Below are 13,094 nucleotides of genomic sequence, written 5' to 3' on the forward strand. Positions count from 1 at the left end.
GTTTTTTATATCATTATCATCTCTATACTAGCAGACGCAGTACGGTAGTCCACGGCTGTAGCTACCTCTGTGTCGTCAGTGCTCGTCCATAATTGTATACCTACCTGTGGTGGGTTTTTTTTTCTATCTTCTTCATACAAGTAGTTTAGGAGTCTGCTGACAGTGTCCAGCAGGTCCGTCATTATATTATATATACCTGCAGTAGTGATATATATATATTTTTTATATCATTATCATCTCTATACTAGCAGACGCAGTACGGTAGTCCACAGCTGTAACTACCTCTGTGTCGTCAGTGCTCGTCCATAATTGTATACCTACCTGTGGTGGTTTTTTTTTTCTATCTTCTTCATACTAGTAGTTTAGGAGTCTGCTGACAGTGTCCAGCAGGTCCGTCATTATATTATATATACCTGCAGTAGTGATATATATATATTTTTTTTATATCATTATCATCTCTATACTAGCAGACGCAGTACGGTAGTCCACGGCTGTAGCTACCTCCGTGTCGTCAGTGCTCGTCCATAATTGTATACCTACCTGTGGTGGGTTTTTTTTTCTATCTTCTTCATACTAGTAGTAGGAGTCTGCTGACAGTGTCCAGCAGGTCCGTCATTATATTATATATACCTGCAGTAGTGATATATATATATTTTTTATATCATTATCATCTCTATACTAGCAGACGCAGTACGGTAGTCCACGGCTATAGCTACCTCTGTGTCGTCAGTCACTCGTCATCCATAAGTATACTAGTATCCATCCATCTCCATTGTTTACCTGAGGTGCCTTTTAGTTGTGCCTATTAAAATATGGAGAACAAAAATGTTGAGGTTCCAAAAATAGGGAAAGATCAAGATCCACTTCCACCTCGTGCTGAAGCTGCTGCCACTAGTCATGGCCGAGACGATGAAATTCCATCAACGTCGTCTGCCAAGACCGATGCCCAATGTCATAGTACAGAGCATGTAAAATCCAAAACACAAAATATCAGTAAAAAAAGGACTCAAAAATCTAAAATAAAATCGTCGGAGGAGAAGCGTAAACTTGCCAATATGCCATTTACCACACGGAGTGGCAAGGAACGGCTGAGGCCCTGGCCTATGTTCATGGCTAGTGGTTCAGCTTCACATGAGGATGGAAGCACTCAGCCTCTCGCTAGAAAAATGAAAAGACTTAAGCTGGCAAAAGCACAGCAAAGAACTGTGCGTTCTTCGAAATCACAAATCCACAAGGAGAGTCCAATTGTGTCGGTTGCGATGCCTGACCTTCCCAACACTGGACGTGAAGAGCATGCGTCTTCCACCATTTGCACGCCCCCTGCAAGTTCCTGATAGTCAGATTGAAGATGTCAGTGTTGAAGTACACCAGGATGAGGAGGATATGGGTGTTGCTGGCGCTGGGGAGGAAATTGACAAGGAGGATTCTGATGGTGAGGTGGTTTGTTTAAGTCAGGCACCCGGGGAGACACCTGTTGTCCGTGGGAGGAATATGGCCGTTGACATGCCTGGTGAAAATACCAAAAAAATCAGCTCTTCGGTGTGAAAGTATTTCAACAGAAATGTGGACAACATTTGTCAAGCCGTGTGTTGCCTTTGTCAAGCTGTAATAAGTAGGGGTAAGGACGTTAACCACCTCGGAACATCCTCCCTTATACGTCACCTGCAGCGCATTCATCATAAGTCAGTGACAAGTTCAAAAACTTTGGGCGACAGCGGAAGCAGTCCACTGACCAGTAAATCCCTTCCTCTTGTAACCAAGCTCACGCAAACCACCCTACCAACTCCCTCAGTGTCAATTTCCTCCTTCCCCAGGAATGCCAATAGTCCTGCAGGACATGTCACTGGCAATTCTGACGAGTCCTCTCCTGCCTGGGATTCCTCCAATGCATCCTTGCGTGTAACGCCTACTGCTGCTGGCGCTGCTGTTGTTGCTGCTGGGAGTCGATGGTCATCCCAGAGGGGAAGTCGTAAGACGACTTTTACTACTTCCACCAAGCAATTGACTGTCCAACAGTCCTTTGCGAGGAAGATGAAATATCACAGCAGTCATCCTGCTGCAAAGCGGATAACTGAGGCCTTGGCATCCTGGGCGGTGAGAAATGTGGTTCCGGTATCCATCATTACTGCAGAGCCAACTATAGACTTGATTGAGGTACTGTGTCCCCGGTACCAAATACCATCTAGGTTCCATTTCTCTAGGCAGGCGATACCGAAAATGTACACAGACCTCAGAAAAAGACTCACCAGTGTCCTAAAAAATGCAGTTGTACCCAATGTCCACTTAACCACGGACATGTGGACAAGTGGAGCAGGGCAGACTCAGGACTATATGACTGTGACAGCCCACTGGGTAGATGTATTGACTCCCGCCGCAAGAACAGCAGCGGCGGCACCAGTAGCAGCATCTCGCAAACGCCAACTCTTTCCTAGGCAGGCTACGCTTTGTATCACCGCTTTCCAGAATACGCACACAGCTGAAAACCTCTTACGGCAACTGAGGAAGATCATCGCAGAATGGCTTACCCCAATTGGACTCTCCTGTGGATTTGTGGCATCGGACAACGCCAGCAATATTGTGTGTGCATTAAATATGGGCAAATTCCAGCACGTCCCATGTTTTGCACATACCTTGAATTTGGTGGTGCAGAATTATTTAAAAAACGAGAGGGGCGTGCAAGAGATGCTGTCGGTGGCCAGAAGAATTGCGGGACACTTTCGGCATACAGGCACCACGTACAGAAGACTGGAGCAACACCAAAAACGCCTGAACCTGCCCTGCCATCATCTGAAGCAAGAAGTGGTAACGAGGTGGAATTCACCCCTCTATATGCTTCTGAGGTTGGAGGAGCTGCAAAAGGCCATTCAAGCCTATACAACTGACCACGATATAGGAGGTGGAATGCACCTGTCTCAAGCGCAGTGGAGAATGATTTCAACGTTGTGCAAGGTTCTGCAACCTTTTGAACTTGCCACACGTGAAGTCAGTTCAGACACTGCCAGCCTGAGTCAGGTCATTCCCCTCATCAGGCTTTTGCAGAAGAAGCTGGAGACATTGAAGGAGGAGCTAACACAGAGCGATTCCGCTAGGCATGTGGGACTTGTGGATGGAGCCCTTAAATCGCTTAACAAGGATTCACGGGTGGTCAATCTGTTGAAATCAGAGCACTACATTTTGGCCACCATGCTCGATCCTAGATTTAAAACCTACGTTGTATCTCTCTTTCCGGCAGACACAAGTCTGCAGGGGTTCAAAGAACTGCTGGTGAGAAAATTGTCAAGTCAAGCGGAACGCGACCTGTCAACATCTCCTCCTTCACATTCTCCCGCAACTGGGGGTGCGAGGAAAAGGCTCAGAATTCCGAGCCCACCCGCTGGCGGTGATGCAGGGCAGTCTGGAGCGACTGCTGATGCTGACATCTGGTCCGGACTGAAGGACCTGACAACGATTACGGACATGTCGTCTACTGTCACTGCATATGATTCTCTCACCATTGAAAGAATGGTGGAGGATTATATGAGTGACCGCATCCAAGTAGGCACGTCAGACAGTCCGTACGTATACTGGCAGGAAAAAGAGGCAATTTGGAGGCCCTTGCACAAACTGGCTTTATTCTACCTAAGTTGCCCTCCCACAAGTGTGTACTCCAAAAGAGTGTTTAGTGCCGCCGCTCACCTTGTCAGCAATCGGCGTACGAGGTTACTTCCAGAAAATGTGGAGAAGATGATGTTCATTAAAATGAATTATAATCAATTCCTCCATGGAGACATTCACCAGCAGCAATTGCCTCCACAAAGTACACAGGGAGCTGTGATGGTGGATTCCAGTGGGGACGAATTGATAATCTGTGAGGAGGGGGATGTACACGGTGATGAATCGGAGGATGATGATGAGGTGGACATCTTGCCTCTGTAGAGCCAGCTTGTGCAAGGAGAGATTAATTGCTTCTTTTTTGGTGGGGGTCCAAACCAACCCGTCATTTCAGTCACAGTCGTGTGGCAGACCCTGTCACTGAAATGATGGGTTGGTTAAAGTGTGCATGTCCTGTTTATACAACATAAGGGTGGGTGGGAGGGCCCAAGGACAATTCCATCTTGCACCTCTTTTTTTTTTCATTTTTCTTTGCGTCATGTGCTGTTTGGGGAGTGTTTTTTGGAAGGGCCATCCTGCGTGACACTGCAGTGCCACTCCTAGATGGGCCAGGTGTTTGTGTCGGCCACTAGGGTCACTTATCTTAGTCACACAGCTACTTCATTGCGCCTCTTTTTTTTCTTCTTTGCGTCATGTGCTGTTTGGGGAGTATTTTTTGGAAGGGCCATCCGGCCTGACACTGCAGTGCCACTCCTAGATGGGCCAGGTGTTTGTGTCGGCCACTAGGGTCGCTTAGCTTACTCACACAGCTACCTCATTGCGCCTCTTTTTTTCTTTGCGTCATGTGCTGTTTGGGGAGTGTTTTTTGGAAGGGCCATCCTGCGTGACACTGCAGTGCCACTCCTAGATGGGCCAGGTGTTTGTGTCGGCCACTTGGGTCGCTGAGCTTAGTCATCCAGCGACCTCGGTGCAAATTTTAGGACTAAAAATAATATTGTGAGGTGTGAGGTGTTCAGAATAGACTGAAAATGAGTGGAAATTATGGTTATTGAGGTTAATAATACTTTGGGATCAAAATGACCCCCAAATTCTATGATTTAAGCTGTTTTTTAGGGTTTTTTGAAAAAAACACCCGAATCCAAAACACACCCGAATCCGACAAAAAAAATTCAGTGAGGTTTTGCCAAAACGCGTTCGAACCCAAAACACGGCCACGGAACCGAACCCAAAACCAAAACACAAAACCCGAAAAATTTCCGGTGCACATCTCTAGTTTCTACCTGCATTTGGTAATTACCCATTACCTTACCTGTACAGGATTTAGTCCACCATTGAATGCCAATACACCTATTGCTGTTTAACTACAGTGATAGAAAGTGGTTTTTTTCAACTGACCACTATTTTATTGTATTTTATTGAATTGTACAATGTGATTTTGTGATATTAAATTTGTTTTAATAGAAGGTGTCGTTTCTAGCGGCGGGCGAGCCGTGCAACCGCACGGGGCGCCCGCCGCTGCACTTTGTGACTACTCCTCTCCTCCCTCTCTCTCCCCCCGAGCGCTCCTGCTTGGGGGGCGGGGCTTCGCGGAATGACGCGTTTGCGTCGTGACGTCACGACGCAAATGCGTCATTCCGCGAAGCCCCGCCCCCCGAGCAGGAGCGCTCGGGTGGAAGAGAGAGGGAGGAGAGGACTGGAGATAACCATCGAAGGAGGAGGCGGCCGGCGCGCGGGACCCGAAGAGCGGCAAGTTGTAAGTATTCTCTCTCTCTCTCTCTCTCTCTCTCTCTCTTTCTCTCTCTCTCTCTCTCTCCCTCCCCCCACTTGACACCTGCCGCACTGTGTAAAATGGGGATACCTGCCGCACTGTGTAAAATTGGGGCACCTTCCGCACTGTGTAAAATGGGGATACCTGCCGCACTGTTTAAAATGGGAATACCTGCCGCACTGTTTAAAATGGGGATACCTGCCGCACTGTGTAAAATGGGGGCACCTGCCGCACTGTGTAAAATGGGGATACCTGCCGCACTGTATAAAATGGGGATACCTACCGCACTGTGTAAAATGGGGATACCTGCCGCACTGTGTAAAATGGGGATACCTACCGCACTGTATAAAATGGGGATACCTGCCGCACTGTGTAAAATGGGGATACCTGCCGCACTGTGTAAAATGGGGATACCTTCCGCACTGTGTAAAATGGGGACACCTGCCTGCGTACTGTGTAAAATGGGGATACCTGCCGCACTGTGTAAAATGGGGATACCTGCCGCACTGTGTAAAATGGGGATACCTCTCACACTGTGTAAAATGGGGATATCTACTGCACTGTGTAAAATGGGGACACATGCCTGCGTACTGTGTAAAATGGGGATACCTGCCGCACTGTGTAAAATGGGGACACATGCCTGCGTACTGTGTAAAATGGGGATACCTGTCACACTGTGTAAAATGGGGACACCTGCCTGCATACTGTGTAAAATGGGGGCACCTGCCTGCGTACTGTGTAAAATTGGGACACCTGCCTGCGTACTGTGTAAAATGGGGATATCTGCCTGCGTACTGTGTAAAATGGGGATATCTGCTTACCGTACTGTGTAAAATGGGGACACCTGCCTGCCGCACTTTGTTAAATGGGGACACCTGCCTGCCGCACTTTGTTAAATGGGGACACCTGCCTGCCGCACTTTGTAAAATGGGGACACCTGCCTGCTGCACTTTGTAAAATGGGGACACCTGCCTGCCGCACTTTGTAAATGGGGACACCTGCCTGCCGCGCTGTGTAATATGGGGACACTTGCCTGGTGTAATGTGTAAAAAGGGGACTTTTTTATTTTTATTTTTTTCCCCTGTGGTGGGTGTGATATCAGACGAGGCCACGCCCACTGTAATGAGACCACGCCCATTTTAATCCGGCCACACAGCCTTGCGGGAGCGCGCGCGCCTTAGGCGCGCGCATGCTTTTTCTCTGGCTATATGGGGGGGGCACGCAATTTTTTTTATAGCAATGGGGGGGGGGGCGCATTTTTAAATCTCGCACTGGGAGCCAAATTGTCTAGAAACGGCCCTGAAGGTACTGCACTATGTACCTCTATATTTCCTATTTTTTTTTGGGTACACTGAGTCAAAAGAAGGAACTTACGAACCTATTGACCTCCACGCAGCGCTGGTTCAGTGGTATCCTATATGTTTGTGTATGTCTATTTGGAAGTGGAGGACGGAGAAACTCCTTATAGTTTACCCGGATAGCAGCTGTGGTAGCGCACTGTGTCCCTTCTACTCTTGTATAGCGAGTAATCAAATATGTTTGTGCATCACAATAATATTAAAAGAACAGTCACAGTGTATGATGTTCCAATGCAAACTATACAGGGGGCTTTATAAGCAAAATATATGAAGGAGTGAACAAACAATAGGAAAATCTTCTTGAATACTAGTAAAATGTCACACATATAGGAGGCCTGGGAGTTAAAAGACATATGTAACTGACCAATCTTCAAGATTATATATTCTGCACATATTAACAATCGACATGCATATAAACAGGATAAGGGACCTATTCAAAAGAGACACACACACATATATTACACATTCTTACAAACGTACACACACACATACCCGGGGCCCAGCTGAGAGGAGGAAACTGGTGGCAGCCAGGACACTGGAGTATTGTGAGGAGTAGGGCACGGCAGTGGAACACCTCCTGTGTCTGAACAAGTGATTCTCTGAACGTTCTGTGCAGAGAGCTCCACAGACAAGAGCTCCCTGCAGTGCAGCTGTGATCCACGGTTGCGATCGCGGTTGAACATGGAAACACAGCTTCCTCCAAATTCAGATCAGAAAGGATGGAGGTGGAGGTGAGGGAGAGAGAGAGAGAGAGAGAGAGAGAGAGAGAGAGAGAGAGTTTTGGGTGCTACCACCTTGCATGCGCCACTGCATGACGGCAGTATCCAGGGCTGAATAGTGATGTTATTCGGGTGGCTGGGAGTAAGTAAACTGGCCTGTTGGTGGTAACAGAACAAAAAAAGAATGTGTCAACACTGACTGCAGATGATGTGGTGGGCCTATTTTCAATGGGGGGCCTGGAGCTGCAGCTCCATCCGCCCCATTGTTAATCTGGCCATGCCTTCACATCTTCCTGTCCATTGACCAAGGTTGCTGGGTGACTATATCATACAGCCGATTAAAAACCTTTGCAATCTGGCTGGACCGTTATGCAATAGGTAGCACCCACCCTTGTGTATCAGTGCCTAGTTCTCTATAGATTGTAAGCTTGCAAGCAAGGCCCTTCTTCCTCCATGTCTGTCTGTTATTACCCAGTTTTGTTCTGTTACTGTTGTCTCCAATTGTAAAGTGCAATGGAATATGCTGTGCTACTTAAAAAATTGTTCATAAATAAATAAAACATATATATCTATTATTAAGATATGCGGTAATTGTCTCCATACGTGCTACATACCAATTGTTACCTATAACTAAGCAAACAGTATGGGCCTGCCAAGACACAAACCGTACCACATTTTCAATGTACAGTACTAGAAGAGGCATGGATATACTGTAGCAGGATTTATTGCACCAACAGTTGTATAGCAACTGCACAATGCTTCAGAGACCAGTGCTGTAAGTCTAACTCTTCCATAGTTGTTCTATGTTTGGAAAAAACACATATTTCATTTAATCAAGTACCAAGTGTACTTTAAAAGGGGACTATAAGGATCTACATTTCAACCATGACTTCATATTTACCTCTCCAGTGACATATGGTAGTAGTGGTTCAGTACATGCCTGAGGCAGACGAAAATAGAGATTGGGTGGAGAACACAGATTGCTCATTCTGTATTTCTTCAAACTTTTTAAAAATCTAATTAGAGAAGATTGTAATTGAGAAATGTCATCTCCTTAGGAAGAGTGTTGTAATTCTGAAAATAAATCACTCTATATACACTACAGGTAACAATAACACAATATTATTGTTGCGACTACTGAAAATTGTTTTAAACCACATCTAGTAATCCAAATGCCTCCAAGGCAATTAAACTTAATGAGCAATATTAGGTTTTAGTTTAATTATGTTTTGAGGAAATTCATTAACTGAAAACTATGTTCCCAGTGAACATTATCACAAATACCTCAAAACAACAATGCGTAATACTGTACCTTCACTGTGCAAAAACTTATTAAGGTTTAAGGGAAAAATCAACTGTAAAAAAACCATCAAAAAAACGAATTTATGGTAAGAACTTACCGTTGTTAAATCTCTTTCTGCGAGGTACACTGGGATCCACAAGGATTAACATCGGGGTGTAGAGTAGGATCTTGATCCGAGGCACCAACAGGCTCAAAGCTTTGACTTTCTTCCCAAGATGCATAGCGCCGCCTCCTATATCACCCCACCTCCGTGCACAGGAGCTCAGTTTTGTTAACCAGTCCAATGCAGTTGCAGGTAAAAGAGACAACAATCGTTAGTAGCCACATACACCACACACTCACCACAGGAGTGGGTGTCAGCAGCTAATGCCATACCAACCCAAAGAACCCAAGTGCGTCAGGGTGGGCGCCTTGTGGAGCCCAGTGTACCTCGCAGAAAGAGATTTAACAATGGTAAGTTCTTAACATAAATCTTGTTTTCTGCTGCGGGGTACATTGGGCTCCACAAGGATTAACATCGGGGATGTCCTAAAGTAGTTCCTGTAGTGGGCACAAGAACCCGGCGTCCAAAGGAAGCATCCTGGGAGGCGGAAGTATCGAAGGCATAGAACCTTATGAACATGTTCACTGAGGACTACGTAGCTGCCTTGCACAATTGTTCAAGGGTCGCACCACGGCGGGGCGCCCAAGAAGGTCCAACAGACTGAGTAGAATGGGCCTTAATAGTAGCAGGAGCTGGGCGACCAGCCTGTACATAAGCATGTGCAATCACCATTCTAATCCATCTGGCCAAGTTATGCTTGTGAGCAGGCCAGCCACGTTTGTGAAAACCAAACAGTACAAGGAGAGAATCCGACTTCCTGATGGAGGCACGTAGATACGGAGAGCCTGTACCACATCCAAAGACCGTTCTTTGGAAGGCAAATCAGGAGAGGAGCCACCGGCGGGACATAAGGAGGTTGAATCTGCAACACACCCTGAGTGAACGTATGCACATCAGGCAGGGTCGCAATTTTTCCCTGAAACCAAGCCGACAAGGCAGAAATATGAACCTTGATGGAGGCCAGACGAAGGCCCAAGTCCAGGCCTTGTTGTCGAAAGGTCAAAAGTTTGGCCATACTAAACTTGTAAGCATTATGATTGTTAGATGCGCAAAGCAAAGTAAGAATTCCAGACCCTATGATAAATCCGAGCAGAAGCCGGTTTCCGGCCCTTCAACATGGTTTGAATGACCGCCTCAGAAAATCCCATGGTCCTTAAGTCAGAAGCTCCAAGAGCCACGCCATTGGAGCCAATCGGGCTAAATCCTGATATACACAGGGGCCCTGAACGAGGAGATCTGGGCGCTGCGGAAGTAGAAGGGGACGCTCTATCGAGAGACCCTGAAGGTCTGAGAACCAATGCCGTCTGGGCCACGCTGGAGTGATCAGAAGTAGGATTCCTCCTTCTTGCTTGAACTTCCTTATTACTCTGGGCAGGAGTGGCACCGGAGGGAACACGTATGGCAGCCGAAAGTTCCATGGAATTGCCAGTGCATCCATAAACGCTGCTTGAGGATACCTTGTCCTTGAAGACCGGGATCTTGTGATTGTGTCGAGACGCCATTGGGTCCACATCTGGAAGGCACCACTTGTCCACGAGAAGTTGAAACACTTCTGGATGGAGGCTCCACTTTCCGGTGTGTACGTCCTGATGACTGAGAAAGTCCGCTTCCCAGTTTAGGACCCCCGGAATGAACACTTCCGATATGGCTGGCAGATGGCATTCTGCCCACTGAAGAATCTGTAATACTTCCCTCATTGCCATGCGGCTTTGAGTGCCGCCTTGATGATTGATGCACGCCACTGTGGTGGTGTTGTCCAACTGTACTTGAACAGGTCTGTTCTGTATTAAATGCTGGGCCAAGTTCAAAGAGTTGAACACCGCCCGCAATTCTAGAATGTTTATCGGGAGCAGAGACTCCTCCTTGGTCCACCGACACTGAAGGAAGTGTTGCTCTAACACCGCACCCCAATCCCTCAGACTGGCGTCTGTTGTCAGAAGGACCCAGTTGTAGATCCAGAAGGGACGACCACTGCTCAATCGTTGGTCCTGAAGCCACCACCTCAGTGACAGACGGACCACCGGAGACAATAAGATCATTTGAGACCTGATCCGGTGAGGCAGGCCGTCCCACTTGGCAAGAATTAGCCTCTGGAGAGGGCAGGAATGGAATTGAGCGTACTTCACCATGTCGAAAACCGACACCATGAGGCCTAACACTTGCAGTGCCGAATGTATCGACACTTGAGGATGAAATAGGAAGCATTGAATCTTGTCCTGAAGCTTCAGGACTTTCTCCTAAGACAAGAACAACCGGTAGTTGTGAGTGTCCAACAACGCCCCCAGGTGCACCAAGCTCTGAGCAGGGACCAGGGAGGATTTCTTTCAGTTGATGAGCCACCCGTGGGCTTGCAGAAACTGGATAGTCAGATCGAGATGGCGTAGGAGAATCTCTGGGGAATTTGCCAGGATCAACAAGTCATCCAAGTACGGTAGGATCCTGACCCCTTGACTGCGGAGTACAGCCATCATTACCACCATGACCTTGGTGAAGACTCGAGGAGCCGTGGTCAAACCAAAAGGTAACGCCCAAAATTGCTAATGGAGGTTGCCAACCGCAAACCTCAGGTACTGCTGATGTGACACTGCAATGGGAATATGCAGGTAAGCATCCTGTATGTCCAGTGAGACCATATAGTCCCCAGGTTCCAAGGCCAGAACAATAGATCGAAGAGTTTCCATATGAAACTTGGAGACCTTCACAAATTTGTTCAAGGACTTGAGGTTCAGAATGGGCCAGTAAGACCCATTCGGTTTCAGGACTAGGAACAGCGGTGAATAGTACCCCTTGCCTCTCTGAGCCAGAGGCACCTGTACTACCACTCCTGTGTCCAGGATGGACTGTACCACCAAATGAAAAGTATTTGCCTTCACCTGATCCGAAGGGACGTCTGTCAGGCAAAATCGATGAAGGGGACAATTCTTGAAGGATACGGCGTAACTTCGATTGACGACTTCCCGTACCCAGGCATCGGAAGTGGTCTTCAACCATTCCTGGGTAAACCCTAGAAGTCGGCCCCCCACTCTGGGATCCCCTAGAGGGAGGCCCGCCCCGTCATGCATTGAAAGCAGGCTGATGGGCAGCCCAGGCCCATTTGGGCTTGGGCTTATTGGGTTTAGAAGTGCAAACCTGTTTTGGGTACGCCTGACCTTTTGCTTTCCCTGTTATGTGCCTGCTTACTGCATGGCACCAACTACAAAACTGAGCTCCTGTGCATGGAGGTGGCGTGTTATAGGAGGCGGCGCTATGCATCTTGGGAAGAAGGTCAAAGCTTTGAGCCTGTTGGTGCTTTGGATCAAGATCCTACTCTACACCCCGATGTTAATCCTTGTGGAGTCCAGTGTACCCCACAGCAGAAAAGGTAATACCTTTCTCTGTTGTATTGCTTATTATATACATCAATTTAATTTTCATGGTATAATTGTTAAAATAGTTTCAAAATGGGTACAAGTCCTCCTAACTGACCTCCCAGAAAGCACCTGAAATGTATGGCATTTCTGGAAAGACAAATAGCCATAAAATATTAACATAACTTGAAGTGATTCTGGTTCCCATAGCAGTACCGGCGTCATTTTGTAAGTAATAGTGGCCCTGATTTGTATACATACATAAACCCTATGGTTTACATACAACTCTGATGCTGGGGCATTTGTGCATGCATAGGACCATTCTGTGATTGACAGGCTGCCGTAGCAGTTTAGGGGTGGAGCTGGGAGCAATCCCAAGAATGTGGGCGGGTCTTACATATTTAATAGGAGTGGCTAGGCCAGTGTTTGCAGATTTACTGGCCCCAGCAGTGTGAACAGCCCGGACATACTAAGATATCTGAGGTTACTTAGATTGCCTGTGTTCATGCAAGTGATCCCATGTTACATCTTTGGATGCAGAGCGGATCACACAAACCTGCAGGTGGGGTCTATGTGCACCAGACGACTCCTGCTGCTTTTGCATATTCTCATACACCAGCTGTGCCGAAAGACGCTGCTGCATCCATCTCTGAATCAGGCCCAGAGACCCTTGAAATAGAAATCATTTTCTATTGGCTTTAAGCGAAATGTGGATGCCATAGGTGAAGTAATTGGTACTGGCTTTAGTATGATTCATTACAGTACCTTAATTGTACCAGTCCAGAAATTAGATATTATTTTATGTAGTGAGACAAAGTGTTGGGTGAGCTCATATTGTACTCAAGTATTCCGGGCTATACATGGCTCTTCTCCCTCCCAAAAGGACTTTAATGCTCTACAACTGA

Source organism: Pseudophryne corroboree, chromosome 3 (assembly GCF_028390025.1).
Source record: "Pseudophryne corroboree isolate aPseCor3 chromosome 3, aPseCor3.hap2, whole genome shotgun sequence".
NCBI lineage: Eukaryota > Metazoa > Chordata > Amphibia > Anura > Myobatrachidae > Pseudophryne > Pseudophryne corroboree.